Source organism: Cylas formicarius, unplaced genomic scaffold, assembly GCF_029955315.1.
Source record: "Cylas formicarius isolate icCylForm1 unplaced genomic scaffold, icCylForm1.1 PGA_scaffold_7__23_contigs__length_41026272, whole genome shotgun sequence".
Classification (NCBI taxonomy): domain Eukaryota; kingdom Metazoa; phylum Arthropoda; class Insecta; order Coleoptera; family Brentidae; genus Cylas; species Cylas formicarius.
Window position 1 is genome coordinate 22,611,683 of NW_026844352.1, and position 16,714 is coordinate 22,628,396.

Sequence of the window (16,714 nt, forward strand, 5' to 3'; positions counted from 1 at the left end):
ATTTGTTTCTGAAAAGACTATCCAAAAGTGCAATAAAATGAAGGTGTTCTATTCGACAAAATGTAACTTTTTTTACCACCCTGCATATAAGAAAGTGACGATTAGGAACATAACAAAAATAAAGTTCATTTTAATGGAAACTACATTTATTTTTTTTTTTCAACCCCCATAGGTTTAGAGATAAGGCATAGACAACTCTTGAACGGGCCACCCCGTATATAAGGCAACAGTTACCCTTGTATACCCGCATTCTTTTAGTTACACCAAAAATTATAGTATTCTGTGCTAATAACCTAACTCGCCCTTGGCAATAATGTCCGGAGACTGACATTGTGCTTTTATATAAGTAAATCAAATTTCCATAAAAATTTCATGCAACTCTAACTTAGGATAAAGATAAAAACCAATATAATTGTATGAAAAGATCAGGCGAGCAATGTCGCGTGTGAACCACCTGTCTATGACATTGTAACAGGTTATAGAAACAACCATGGAGAATTTTTTGGGAAATTTAATTAAACGGAGGGTGTTAAATTAAAAAAAATGTGTTTTCACAATTATTTAATTCAGTTTTAGGACATCCTGATGATACCTTGAGGTAACGACATGGGGATGTGGCATTTCTTAACCCAAAGCTATAGTTGCTCACTCATTTGCGGATTTAGAATTCTAAGAAATTTTTTTTTTTTTTTTTCGAAAAACAAATGAAAACGATTCTTCAAATTGATATATTTACCAAGTTAGTTGCAAAGTTAGCGACATTTTAGTTAGGTCTATTTTCGAGCTTAATGAATTAATGACAAATTTTCACGCCTACCGCAACTTTTTCATCCATTTAACTTCGTTTCCAGTCGTGCATTCCGGTAAAACAGGAAATTGGATTAACGTGTGGAAGCGCACGTTTAAAGTTTCGTATTAAATTATGTTAATCCGTCGCTGTTCATCTCAAATGAAAAACATGGTAGCCTTACTCTCCGAAAGTAGGTTCATTACTCGGTAGGCTGAATGCCAATATTACATAACTTACTAACAACTTCCCCTCAGACACTTTTGTTCTCTCCCAGATTTTAATTTAAACTCGTTAACTTTCGGTGTCCCATTAAAACGAACTTCATATTATTAAGCCCCAAGTTTTCTTTCTACACACTTTAACCGGCGAAGCAGGACCGGATTGGACATAGAGCATTTTCTTACGTTCCAACGTATATTGCTGCAGGATGCTGCACTTCTTTTTTATTAGTTGTGAGTTATGTGACATGTACTTTTATTCACTGTAACATTTTTGAAGTTTAAGTTAGAACAACTTTTTCGTAAATACGGAATAATTGAAAGTTTATTTTGGAATTACTAAATCCGAAAACTTTTTCGAAAAAATATGAATTCGCTCTTTCCTTAAGAATTAAAAAATTGTTAATCTCTTACTTCTCTGTATAGAAATTTGATCTTTGATTTGAGATTTGATGTCCTTTTTCACGATTATGTTACGGTAACTATAGTTAAGTTTATTTGTTCCTATTCCTGAAGCTCTTACCATCATTTCAGATATATTAAAATCCAAGAATCTTGAACCAAACCTTCTCACATTAATTGAAAAATGCTTGCCTGGAATACATTGTTGCACAAACGTCGGTAACAGTTATGGGATCTCCACTGTTACCAGTCATCGAGAATATATTTATGGAAGCCTTTGAGAAGAAAGCTATCGACACCTTCCATCTAAAACCAAAATTATGGAAACGCGACGTTCATGATAATTTTCTTATTTGGGCTCATAGTCAAGAATCTGTAGTAGATTTTATTAGATTTAAACTATACACACCCTAACATACGTTTTGCTATTGAAATAGAAACTAAGAACAACCTCACATTCTTAGATATTCTCATCAATATAAAATCAGACCTAACGTTGGGTTATTGTGTTTACAGAAAACCTACGCACACAGACATATACCTTAATGCATTGTCACATCACCATCCGGCCCAAAAATCATCGGTTATAAACTCTCTTGTTTACAGAACCGTTAAACTATCTCAGCCCCAGTCACCGAACCCAGAATTAAAACACTTTAACTCTGCTGTTCTCTTTAATAATTTCCACATTAAAGATATTAAGCGTTTCATCACAAAATACACTTCACCACAACCTTCCAATAACAATGAAGCCGAAAGCAGTCCCACACTTGCCACTGTTGTCCTTCCTTACATTCAAAACATCACCGACCACATATCAAAAGTTATAAAGAAATGTAACGTCAAAACCAGATTTACCACGTGTCCAAAAATCTCTCAAACATCTTCGATCCGTCAAAGACGAATTTGAGATGCCAGGAGTTTACAGCATTCCATGCATATGCTGCAAAGAATACATTGGACAGACGGGTCGAAAACTATCAACTAGTCTCAAAGAAAGAGTCTTAAGACTAAGGCAAATAAACTCATCGGCAGTTGCCGAACACAATCACGAAACCGGATATAAAATTTTATTCGATAAAACAAAAATTCTTGCATGTAATTAATTCTTCTACAAACGAAAAATCAGAGAGTCTATAGATATATCTATAAGCAATCTAAGAATCTCAACCGCGACTCAGCTGTTTACCCAATGGGAATCAATTATCCGAGACGGTGTTTACGCCACTCACTTAGCTCCGCCCCCTTCAAACAATATAAAAGCAGGTACAGAGTAAAATGAGAGCCAGTTTCAGTCAAGCTCTGAAGAAACCAATAGGATGATTGGCGAAACGGATCTTAAGGCTCTCTAATATTTCTTTAGATAAAATTTTCCCCCATGTTTCGCAATAAACTCAGTATAGAATTTCGTTTTTGACGGATCGGAGAAATTGAAAGTTTTTTGAATAAGTGGTAAATCAGGTTTTAACATTAAATGTCTTGAGAATAATTGATGTGTGGTGAGAAAGCACCGCAGTAGCAAGTGTGAGGTTGTGGGACTCATTTTTTTTGTTTTGGTGAAGTGTATTTTGTAATGGAATGGATAATATCTCTAATCTAGACAGAGAAGATTAAATGTTAGGTCTCTTAGTGTTGGAATTTATAGCCGCATTAAGGTCTGTGCTTGTAGGTTTTCTATAAACTGAATGACCCATTGTTAAGTTAAGATTTTGTATTAATTATAATAGTAAATAATAATAATCTTTATTCAAAACATGTTTAGTTAAATATGCATGCATTGAAAGGGCAAGAGTGCAACAAAACCAATATAAATTAGTTCAATTGATTTTACACTTATTCCGGGGAAGAATAACATTTAAAAAAAATAACTATAAAACTTAATTAATATCATCACAAAAATTAACGAAATTAACTACATACCCAAACACTACCAACATGGAAATATGAGGACAATTCAAACTTTAATATATTTTTAACCCAGTAGTTGGAAACTACTTCTAGTTTCTACTTGTATTTTAGGGTGTGTATAGTTTAAAAGGTTAAGAAAATATCGGATTGGTTCTTGACCATGAGGCCATATAACAAAAGCATCATCAACGTTTTAGATGGCTTTCTTCTCAAAAATTTCCACAAATATATTTGCGATAACCGGTGATAATGCAGAACCCATAGCTTTTCCAGATATTTGTTTATAAATTTGACCGTTACTAGAAAAATATGCCTCAGAAAAGCATTCTCCAATTAAGATGAGAAGATTTGTTTTCAGATTGTATAGAATATAATGCTTTTAATAGTTCAATAAAGTAAAATGAATTAGGTACGAACATGTCAGTTTTCTTGTAAAGGCTATTAATAAAGAAGTTACATATTTTACTAGAGAATTATGGAGAACCAATGGTGCTTATAGGTCGAAGGGGTAACCCTGGTTTGTGAACCTTATGGAGTCCGTAGAAATGAGGAACTGTAAGACCGTGAGATGGCCGAAGGTAGGCGATAGGATCTGTTTGTAAGAATATCTTGAATTGTCTCTTGATAGTCAGCTCCTTTATCTGGTTTTAAAGTTAATATGTTGTAATTAGATTTTATTGACTTTACAGCTATGCGTCCAGGCTTGGGAAGTTTGATTTATTTAAATATTTTTGGAGTTTCTAATCGAATTTTATTAGCTATTTCGAACGGACTCGAGCGTTGACAGCGATTCAGGTATTTCCAATTTCACCTTTCAACAATATGGGTAATCAGTGATCCGGAACAATATTCATGCCCCTTCTTTAGCCTCGGTTCCCTCAGTCAGTATATAAGCAGGAGCAGACTAGAATGCAAATCAGTTTCAGTTAAGCTCGAAAGAAGTCAACAACAGAAACATCAACAAGTTTGATTCAGGAGGAATCCAGAAGATTTTGTAAATTATTTAAGGTGTGTATCTAAAATATTAATACACTTAAGTTTTAGTTTCCGATATTGAGATCTAAGAGTAACTTATTGTCAACGAATAAATTTGGTAATCCAAAATAAAAATGAACATGTGCTCGTGGAATACAGTTACGCTTTTCCTATTTTGTAATATTCCATATTAGGTAGAGCAGGATTTATTTTTTAAAGTTTAATGAAAAAAAAAACGTTTTTTAACTGTATTGAATTCTTTTATTTCAACCAATAAAAACTTCAACATTTTGGTTGGTTGGATTTATGGGAAAGACATATGTTTGGCTAATAAGAATCTAATTATAAGCAGAAAATTTGTATTTTCACCTTTGAGTACATATTTATTATTTTGTTTTTGTCCTTTGTGAGAAATAATACCTGTATTTTAGAAAACAAAGTTGATAGAAAAAAAAATGGTGGCTTTTTTCGAATTAGCACATTAAAACATTTAAAATCAGTCGTTGAATTTCGGAACTTAATTTTTTTTTTCGTTTTGTGACCATGTGTAACATTTCCTATTAGTGGACCACCAAAATGGAAATAGGTTGTACTATTTATAACCCAAAAGATGTTCAATATTAAAAATACAGGACAATTATATTGTTTCCTCTACAACCATTGAAATAATAGTATTGTCAGCTCTCCTAACCTAAAGGTCTAATAATATGAAAGCTCACTGTTTCATTTTGAAATAAAAAAAGTGGACAGTATAATCCAGAGTAGTTCTCACGCTAAATAAACGCCTGTAACTGGAAAGTTTTGGTAATAACAGCTTTACTTTTTATCCGTTTATATCCAGTTACTAACGAGAAAAACGGAGTGCTCCTTTGGCCGTCGCATAAAGCACCACTTCTTAACGTCAGCGCAAGTATTAAACACGCAGAAATATCATCATCATGCCTTGTCCATAATTCCACTCTGTGGATGTTCGTTCCCTTGAATATCTCTGCAGATTAAGAAACATAAATTTTCAGGAAGCTTCTGCCAAGACAGAGTCGTGCGCAGAGAGAAACGAGATAATTAATGAGCGTACGTGATTAAGATTATGTCTGCATGACTAAAAAACACAATGATTAAGAACAACAGAGTAGGATCTGTTAGTTAGACACAAGGGGATATATGTTGTTTTTTCTTTTTGGTTTTAAATTTGGAACTAATAAATGAACGACTCTGTAGCAAAAAAAGTGTCATTAATTTGAACGAAAGAACTATTGTTCTTTTCTTTCCACTTTTTAACAGTGTAATAGGCAATAAATTTGATAAGCGCCTCTTGCTAAGCAGGATCAACATATTCACTAAATGATTTGCGAAATCGTCAGAACTGATATATGAAATCATCCGATGACTCCTAAACACGTGGGTTAAGTACTGGAAAGACCCGAAGTGGCTGGATAGCTGTTTAACGTATTTAAAGTGACAATTTAACATGACATAGCTTAAATTTGGAACACGCTGTATAATTCTTTTTAGCAAAAAAAAGTATTTAAAATACTAATCGGGGACAACAGTTTACAGCACTGTGGCTGGATCCAGATTCAATTTAATGCAATGAAAATGGCCGTCTGCACGTCGCTAGGATTATAATCCAATTTTTAGAAGAACAAAAAAATTGACTGTGTTGCTTAATCCTGTTGAATCTAAATCATCATTAAAATGCATTAGAGATTCTAAAACTGAGTACAATTTTTTTATAATTAATAATATACAGGATGAGCTTTTATGTTTGGCACAGGAATCTCACAAACTGTAGTAGATATGAAAAAGTTTACATGGACAAAGAATTACTGTTTTGTAAGTACTGTCAAAACAAATTTTAGTTTTTTCCAAAATTTGACAGCTGTCAATAGACATTTCTAGAACCGCGTAAGTACAGCAGCACACAGCCAAGGTAGCAGAAAATGATGAATTCAAAAGTTTTAGGTCCTATTTTTTTTTAATGACAAAAAAATTGTCATTAAATAATTTTTTTATGTGACGTGTGGAGAAAAATAGTTGTATGTCTTTATTAAGAGAGCTAGAAGAATGAAACAAAAACGCTAAAAATCAGGACTTTTCAAATATTTATTGCGGTTGTCAAATTTTCAATAACCATAATTGTCCAGTTCCGTCTGCTTAACATTGAAATAAGACATCCTGTAGAAAATTAATCACATTGTAACTAATTTTTTCCTATTTCAAAAAGCAGGCTGTGCAAAAAATGGACAAACGTTCATAAAAACGTAGGTCCGGACAGTTTTCAGTATTTGTATTGGTGTTAAATAGTTTTTTAAAATGGCTTTTTAACAATATCCTCAATATTTTTGCCCGATTTTGTTGAAAAATGGCAACGTCATGTATCATGATGAAGGGCTAATTTTTCTTTAACTAGGTTAAAATTTCCAGTTGCAGTGCTGTTTCTGGAGAAATCTTAGCGAATTGTAATAGGCATTAGGCATTTCTTTAAGTTGTTTTCGTATCTTGCCTCGTTGTGAGACCAAAATAACTAGTGAAAATTGAAGATTGAAGAATCTTTTTTTTTAACATTTATATATACACGTTATTATAAATTATTATAAATATAAGAAAATTTTGTTACATGAGTTAGACATTCTTATAAGGGAATTTTTTGGGGATATTTTTCATAAATTATTTGTTTACTAATGTGCCTCAAAAAAACATTAAAATTTTGGCTGTCTTGTTTGTAACAAACTATAAAACGAAAAAGCAAAAGCCCGGCTAGCTCAGTCGGTAGAGCATGAGACTCTTAATCTCAGGGTCGTGGGTTCGAGCCCCACGTTGGGCGCAACTTTTTTTTTAAATTTCGCTTTATTATAAGAAAGAAAATGTTTTTTTCTAGTGTATGATCTAAAATCATAATCATAGATTGATCGAGCGTGCAGAAATTGTCATTTGAGCTGTCTCATGTTTGCTCCGATATTACCCACTGCTTGAATATCAAATTTCAAACTAACCAAAACCAATGCTCGTAGACAAAGTATAATATTCAACACGGTTGAAAAACTTTTTAAATCACTCTTTTATTATGGACTGGGTCCGTGCATGGCAAAACAAAAGTTGCGACCCAACTGTCGTTTACCAAACTTGTTGCATAATGTACTATTTAAACTAAAAAAAATAATTATTGCCTCACACAGGGAAACAACTTAATCAGTTCTTGAAGGAGAGGGACTATCGTACACTCACGAAAATAATGCGTTTTGAAATGCGCATAAAATCAGCTTAAAGTAAATGACAATGACAATTTAACTAATCAAAATATCACATTTGATATACGAGGGGTGTTTAAAAAGTAAGGTGACTTTTGAGTTTGATCTAAAAGTATTTTTCTACTCCCGTCTGAAAAATATCGAATTGAACACGCATCAAGCAGGAAGCGTCACTTTATCACGTCAGTTTTTTTTTTCCACTGATCCAAGCCACTTCGAACATTTCCGGGATTTTACCGCAAGGGTTTGAGAACAATCGGATGTTTTCGGAGATATTTCCCGCGCCTTAGAATTTTGACGTTTGTCAATTCTGACAGTCATGTCAGTGAATATTTCGCGTTGTTTTGCGAGAATGTACCCAAAAACTAACGGTCGTAGACAAGGTATAGCATACAACACATTAGGTAAACTTTTTAACTCACTCGTTTATTAAACACTCGATCCGTTCGTGTCAAATAAACTCATTGAGTCAAATACCGTTTACCACACTTGTTGCATAATATACTATTTTCTACTGCCGTCTATAAAATACTAAATTACACACCCATCAAGCGTGCGGGAAGCGTTACTTTCTTTTCCCACTGATCTAAGTCACTTCGGACATTTCCGGAATTTTACCGCACGGGTTTGGGAGCAATCGGATTATTTCGGAGATATTTCCCGCGTCTTAGAATTTTGACGTTTATCACTTCTGACAGTCATGTCAGTGAATATATTCGTGTTGTTTTGCGAAAATGTACGCAAAAATTAACGGTAGTAGAAAAGGAATAGTATGCAACACGTTCGGTAAAGTTTTTTAGTAACTCGTTTATTAAACACTCGCTCCGCTGCGCTCCGCTCGTGCCAAATTAACTGGTGAGTCAAATGCCCTTTACCGCACTTGCTGCATAATATACTATTATTTATTAATCAAAGTAACCCTGCAGATTTAATGCACTTGTGCCAATGTTGTTTCGAGTCCTCGAAGCACTTCTAGTAAGCACTCTCTGGTATAGCCTTGAGTTCTTCCAGCAATTTTCTTTATCTCGTTAATCGTTCCAAACCCCCTTCCTTCAATGGGTTTCTTGAATTTGGGGAACATGAAAAAGTTGCAGGGCACCAGATCCAGTGAATATGGTGACTGAGGCATGATTCTGGTTTTGTTCTTTGCCAAAAAGTTAGGCACAAGCAGCGATGAGTGAGCAGGTATATTATCGTGATGCAAAATCCTTGAATTGTTTTCCCAAGATTCCGGGGACATTTTTTTCGTATTGCTTGTGGTAAAAGTACTCTTGATAATCAAAGAAAACAGTAAGCAAAACTTACACTTGATCTAATTTGACTTGCTTTTCACGGTCTTGGCTATTCAGGGTTCTTCCATTGGGATCACTGGACTTTGACGTCGTTTAAAAGCTCTTGAGCGATGCTTTTTTGACGGTCCTGTTCTTCAAAAAAGCAGTTTTGGAATAAATTTTGCTGTTACACGTTTCAGGCCCAGAACTTCGGAAACAACACAAAAAAAAGTAAACTTGCAAACTTTCTTTAACTGTGAACATTTGTTCGGGACATGTGTACCAACATAACAAAAAAAAATCGAATATCGAATATAGGTGGTCTGACCAATTATAAAAGTTAGCTTACTTTTTGAACACACCGCATACGTTTGATATTTTGATATTGGTTTGCATGTAAGTCATTAGTTTAATCACTTTTAAACATGATTTTCTTTTTTCCTGCATTTAAAGTAAAAAAGTATTACAAAATGGAATTTTTATAATAAGATGACTATATTAATGAACTGGAACGTTTATATTTTAAGGTAGGCCGGTTGTTACTTCTGAAAGGTTTCCTAATATTTTAAAAGGAAAGAGGGTCTTCTGTCACGTGGCTTTTGCCAGCCAATAGAACAAAAGGATAAAGTCGCCATTAGCGTCTGCGTTCTAGACTCTATGGATAGCTTTAACAGAAAAAAAGCGTTTTCCTTACAATTTATAATGACGTCTCTTCGTTTTAAATCGACAGCAAATTGTTATTTTAAACATTAATATTAATAATATTTTGTGATGCTTACTTTGTTATCTGTGTCATTACGATTTGAATGGACAAATCTTTTGCTTTAATAATAATAAGCAATAAAAATGCTCACGCACACATTAATTTCAAAAAGATATTATAGAATCCTATAGCGTTTTGTTGATTTATTAAAAAGCACCAATGGAGCAGAATCATATCTAATTTTTGATCAAATCGTTAGGGCTTTTTTTCATGTCACAACATTTTTTCTCTGAGTGTAGCATAAAGTTGAATTAAATAAAATAACTAACTTATGATTAACTCACTCGAAGCTTCGGATGTAAATAGTCCTTTCACTTTATTGAAGAGAAACCGAAGTATTCGACCGATGTGGGACGAACTTTCCTCGCAACGAGCACACAAAATTCCTCCCGACACAATATGCAAAATTAAAACAAAAAGCGGAAGTGACGAGTTCAGAGTTCAACTCTAGAAGTCGATTGCCTTTAATTCATAACAATTGGTCATTATGCATCGCCGTTCCGAGAACAATAATTACTCCCGGTTAATTTATAAACTTCGTAATTTGTTTGGATATGTGTGCCTGTGAATCGCATTCTCCGCCACTATATCAAAGAGTTAATAGTTTAGTAGCCACGTCGCACAATTGTTGGCTGTGTGTGTGGAGCCTTCGTTTTCCAATTTATCATCTTCAGCGAATACAAATTAGTACTGATGTTTCGGTTCGGGTCTTTGTAATTGGGTATCCGAAACTGAAAACTAAAATCAGCAACGAACGCACACACATGCCGTAACAGTTTTATTTGCCTGCAGGAATCTCATTCGAAGGGACTGAATTTTTCATTATGCATCGCCTGAGACCCTCATTTATTGTTTCAAATTTCGGCAAATGGTGTAATTTGCGCATGTAACCTGCAATCGAAAATTAGAATACGTGCATATAGTTTACCGTTACGTGCACGAAAACCAGAAAGTAAATTACTCTTCAAAGAACACAATATAGGCTAAGTGCATGTTCGAAAAGTAAACTTTCGTTAACTAAATACGTCGAATTACGATAGAAGTAGTCCATATTTGAACGACAATTTTTCAGTTCGTGATTGTTTAGTGAAAATGGCAGAATGGACGATTTCATAAATTACAGAAAAATGAAATACTATTAATCAAAGTTTATAGAATAATGTAAATTTAAGAGGAAACTTCGAATGGCTCGGATACGATAATACGATAAAGGGAAATATTTCAAACATGCGACCCTATTGAAGATCGGGTGTTTTCAAACTAATAGCGCACTTGAACATTTATTGTTATTTATTTAATACTTTTGTTTAGGTATAGGAATAACGCATACCAAATATCAAAACCCAAAACCCAATATTTAAGTTGCATCAGGCTATTCCTTTGAAACGACACTAAACGTGAGGTAATTATAGTGACGTCATACCGCTGCTTTTCGATCGATACGGCCACATGTTGTAGTGTTATTCTCAGGTTACAGGCCCAGAATTATATTATTTACGTTTATTTTTAAGAAAATTTGTATTTGTGCTTAGTGTGCTTTACATGAAAATAATTGTTTGTTGTTGTTGCTTATTTGTTAACAATATGTTCGGGTGTCACTTTAGCCTTAACCGTGCAAACATTTTTAATCCTTCGAACCTGCACCCATTCCTGATTTATATAAAATAAAGAACATTTTAATTTATCAATGCCAATATTGTTTAAAATCCTTTTAGTTTTGTTTTTTGGTTGAATAATTTACATTTCATTTGATATACCATTTTAATTTTAAAAACTAGAAAACTTTATTGTAATGATTTTAAACTAGTGACTAAATTTTCTGTAACATAGCTTAGCTCATTTTCAAAACTTTTTATTTGATACTAGACAGAAGATAACAAAAGGAAGCGACAGGATCAAGACTAAAATTTACATTAAAACTATGGCTTCTCTATGCTAGCGTCCGGCTGGCGCGTAGTCTAAAGAGCGAATTGACGTCACAACCGGTCACAATTTTTAATTGCTTATATTTATGACATAGAATTCAGAATTCATTTTTTCGTGAACTGTGGTTCTTTCATAGTATACGCTTACTTTTATAAGCAGTATTTTACAAATTAAAATTTTGTTCAATTTCCCTATTGTTGATTAGCTTTTTAGGTTATCAAAATTAAGTATTATTAAACTATTACTATTTGAATTTTAAGATTACATTCAAAGGGATCCTTGAGTGTATAATGAGCATAAAGCTTTCAATTTTGAACTGTTTTTTTTATAATAAAATAAGCATTACAAAATATAGTACATGAGAAAATCATGTTTTTTTGCTTCAAACCTATACAATATTAATATGACAGGTGTTATGCATTGGTTTTATCATACATATATATCTTTAAAATATAATGTTTCCATTGAGGTTAAATTTGCCTCGAGTTTAAATTAACGATTAAAGATCCTTTAATTCAATCTGAAAATGATGCGTAGCTAATAAAACACCTTTTTTGAAAACATAACGCATATTTATTTGCTAACCTAGCAAAACAATTAAATAAGATTACAATTTACGCATGAAAAAAGAAATTTTTAAAACCGTTTAACTCAAACAAAACGAACTGATTTCCTCTTCAATCATACACAATTGGGTTTAGGTAATAAAATGCAAGAAAAGTAGGAATAATGTTGGTTTGGTTGAATCCGAACTAATTGTGTCAAAATAAAACACTTAGACCAAAACAGCTTTTTTCGGAATTTCGCTCTCAGGTCAATATCCGAGATAGCGTCTTTTGTGTCCTCTTTGGAAAGATAAACTAAACACCATTATCTAAAATAATTATGTAGTCCACATGACTAAAATATTTAATCATTGAACATAGTTTCAATAACTAACCCCTTTTTAAAATGTTCATTAATTGAAACTTGGTAGTTAGTTATTTACCTGTTAGTACTGGTAGCAGGTGCATCAGATTCTACTGTTGTAAAAAACTTGTCCTTGTCAAAGAAGATACCAAAAGAGTTCAAAACGTTTATACATACGTGTACTTTTTATACATAATATCACGAATCATGCATACTATCAGAAAGTATTTGGGGGCAATCGGATGTTTTCGGAGATATTTCCCACGCCTTAAATTTCGACGCTTGTCAATTCTAACGGTGATGTCAGCGAATGTATTCGTGTTGTTTTGCGAAAATGTACCCAAAAACTAACGGTCGTAGAAAAAGTATAGTATGCAACACGTTCGGTAAATTTTGTAAGTCACCCGTTTATTAAACACTCGCTCCGCTCGTGTCAGATAAGCTTTTGAGTCAAATGCCTTTTACCGCACTTGTTTCATAATATACTATTACGGAACAGATGTACCATAGCATTCTAATATTATGTATACATATAGTGCGGTTCATCACGGGGTTGTCCACAGGGCGGGGTCTTGTCCCCGTTCCTGTGGTGCCTAGTGGTGAACGAGATATTGCATATTCTGAGGGAAGAACACAGGGTCTATGCTCAGGCATATGCAGACGACCTTGTGATAATGACACAGGGGACGGACGTGAGGAGGATGCAGGGGCTCCTGAACGGGGCATTGGCAAGATTCTCACAATGGTGCCTGGACAGCAAGTTGGCTGTCAATCCTGGCAAGGTGGAGATGGTCATCTTCACTAGAAAAAGGAAGATGGAGTACAACCTCAACATTTCGATGGATGGGGTGCCTTTATCTGCAAGCGGAAGTGTCAAGTACTTGGGCGTATGGTTGGACTCTAAGTTGACCTTCCAGGAATATATAAGATCAAGGAGCAGGTCGGCCTTTGGAGCTCTGTGGGCGTGCCGGAGAGCGGTAGGGGGCACTTGGGGCCTGGGGCCGAAGATCATGCAGTGGATCTACGGTACCATGGTGGTGCCTATGCTCACGCATGGGGCAGTGGCATGGTGGCCGGGGACCAAAAGAGCGGGAGCAAGGCTAGTTCTTGACAAACTGCAGAGATTGGCTTGCCTCTGCATAACGGGCGCCATGAGAACGGTGCCCACGAGGGCCCTGGAGGCTCTGGTGGGGTTGCCCTCTCTGGCGGATCGGGTGCAGATGGAGGCGGCCAGGACAGCTGTGAGGCTGGCGAGCTGCGGGATCTGGAGGGTAGGAACCTTCAATCGGGGTCCGTACGACGTTTTAGATGGCTGTCGCGGGGATCGCGGGGTCATGGGCATGCCGAGTGACGTCATGATCCCCGAGATGACCTTCTTTGACAAATTGACCTTTCCATCAATGGAAGATTGGAGAGAGGGCAGAGTCGGCTCCTGGGATGGACTTGTCTGGTACACGGACGGGTCCAGAATGGGAGATCTGGCCGGAGCTGGAGCGTACTGCGAGACAACGGGATCGAGCTTGTCGGTCCCTCTGGGTCAGTACTGCACTGTGTTTCAGGCGGAAATTTTCGCTTTATTGAAGGCGGCCAGAGAGGTGCTTCGGCTCAACCACGGAAGCAGGAGAGTCTTCTTCTGCTCGAATAGTAGGACTGCACGCATAGCGCTGAAGTCAGTGCGTACGCGCTCCTTGTTGATAAAGGAGTGCAAAGGGGTACTGAGGAGGGTGGCTGAGGAGAGAAAGGTCACGTTGGTCTGGGTCCCGGGTCACACCGGTATCCGGGGCAATGAGGCAGCGGACGCCTTAGCCAGAGAGGGCTCCTCGCATAGGCATATAGGGCCAGAGCCCCGCTTGGTGATCGCCCCGTGAGTGAGGCGGGGAGCTCTCGAAGCCTGGGCGAGAGACCGGGCCGCGGGGGGCTGGAGAGTTGCTCCGGGAATGAGGCAGGGGAGGCTTATGATGGATGGGCCCGCCCTTCCTCGGACCAATGTGCTGCTTAGACTGACCAGAAGGTAGTGTAGAGCACTAACAGGGGCCTACACAGGACATTGCAGGCTTAGGAGGCATCTTTGCTTGCTAGGCATTGAAGACGACCCGGAGTGTAGGTGGTGCATGGAAGGGGAGGAGACCCCGTATCATCTGCTCACCGAGTGCCCTGCCTTGACATGGGCCAGATTGGGAGTCTTCGGAACGGCCCTGATCGATTCGGACTCAGTGCACGGTATTGGGCTAAAGGAGTTGTTGACCTTCTATAGGAGGGGCGGCATTCTGGACACCCTCTAGAGCGGCCTTGGGGCACAACGGACCCATCTGGTGGCCTAAGTGCTTGGACGCCCGCGAGGGCGCCCCCCGTTAATACCAATACCAATACGAATAATACATATAGTGCTAACAAATCATTTCTTTAGAAAAAGCAAACACCAGCAAAGTGGCCGTAAATTTTATCCTACGCGCAAATCAAAATCGCAGATTCTCTGGACGATTCAAAACAATATCCGAGACTCTTAAAATGTTTTATCTGTTCCAGTAAAATTTTTACCTCATAAATAACGGAATATTGTAAATACCAATATTATAGTCGATAAAAGGGATTTTATGGAAGGTGATTTTTTTATGAAATACGACTTTTTGATGGTGTCGTGAACTGAAATTTTTATTGTCCGCTTTTCCTGTTTTCGAAATAAATTGAAAATGTTATGGATTGGTTAAAGAGACTCCAAAATATAATACACCCGGAGCGGTTTTATTTCTCCATACGTCTCCATAGTAAAATCTATATAAACTTCCGGTTAAAATCTGAACAAAGCACGACTGCTCGATGAAGTTTGTAATAAAAGTAAATCCTCAATTCAAAATTGGCAATCCGGATGTTTTTATTTAATCGATGGACATTTAACAGTAACATACATCTTTGGTATAAGACAACATTTTCTTAGCATTTCTATGTTCTCAAACGTCAAATACGTCCAATTTCCAGAAGAATTTTTTTTCTGAAAATTTTATATTCGAAATTTCAGAATAGTTTGATTAATTTTTCAGGCCCAGAATATTTTCCTGAATAAAGTATTATTCTTTAATTTTTAATTGTTTAAATATCCATTTCTACATTTTGAACATACTTTAAAAAATGAAATAATATAAATACAAATAAACTAATAATAAAAAATAAAAAATATTTCATATACTGGTTGAGACATGAAAGTGAGAACACTCCATAACTTTTAAACGGCTTGAGATAGCGATTTCAAATTCAGAAGGGCTAATATAGGCTGAATGTCCAATTTTTTGACAATATGTAGTCACTGGTTGCACTTCCAGTTTGAGCGGAACGATAGTAACTTTCAAATTTTAACCTATAATTTTGTTGCATTGCATTTTTGGATTCAGGACTCTACGTAGGATAGGACGGTTTTTTTCATATCTATCGCACAAAACTCCAGTTCTATTTGCGTCAATATAAAACTTGTCACACTTTCAAATCGATTCTACCGACATTGTTGAGGTTTTATTTTCTAACAGATTTTCAAACTATTGTGTTGAAGTATTCCAGAAAGTGACAGATTTGAAAAAAAAAATTTAATTGCTTGTTCTTCTGAGTTTCCGGTAAAAAATGCTTGTAGCTTATGACGTACGTATACATACAACTCCTATGTTAGTTTTTGACTGTATACCCATATTCCAAAAGCATCTCAACTTTTTACCATTATAAAACTCTTTCAACAAAAAATTCTAATCGTGATTTCTAGAATCTCCAAAGCCCATGGTCTGATCTTTGATTTGTAGGCAAATGTAAAAATTTAGTAGTCTTTCTTGACAATAAGCTGCTTTTTGATTCTCACTTGTCTTATTTAGTGCAATAGTCCTACTGTAAACTGAAAGATTTTTACATGCATAAAGACTACTTATCTACTGAGATTAGACTTAAATTGTGTGACTTTTTTATACTTTCTCTATTGGGATATGCGGACGTTGTATACTGGCCGGCTATAAGACGGAAAGACCAATACAGCTTACAAAAATTACAAAATGCCTGTCTGATATACAGCTATGGTTTGCGTAAATTTGATCATATAATGCCGGCACTCAAGAGTTCTCAGTGGTTAAATCTATCTCAAAGGTATTTTGTGCATCTGTCTGTGTGCAATTCATAGCAGCAAAAAGTATATTAACATTTAGTTTTTAGCCATGATTATTAGAGTATTTAAAGACCGATTTCAGGCATTTATCTAGTGTCCTAGCCGCTTCCGCTGCATCGAACTGAGATAAGGAAATTTGTATTTGAATGCCAGCAGCATAGCAAGACTG

General features: G+C 35.8%; 1 protein-coding gene and 1 non-coding gene across 3 annotated transcripts in view; one reads left to right on the forward strand and one right to left on the reverse strand.

The window, feature by feature from the left end:
* LOC132704399 (teneurin-m) overlaps nucleotides 1-16,714 on the reverse strand; it is a 582,182-nt gene that overhangs the window by 475,214 nt on the left and 90,254 nt on the right. The window lies entirely within an intron of this gene.
* Trnak-cuu (transfer RNA lysine (anticodon CUU)) lies at nucleotides 7,045-7,117 on the forward strand. The gene has a single exon. It is a non-coding gene; the product is annotated as a tRNA-Lys (tRNA).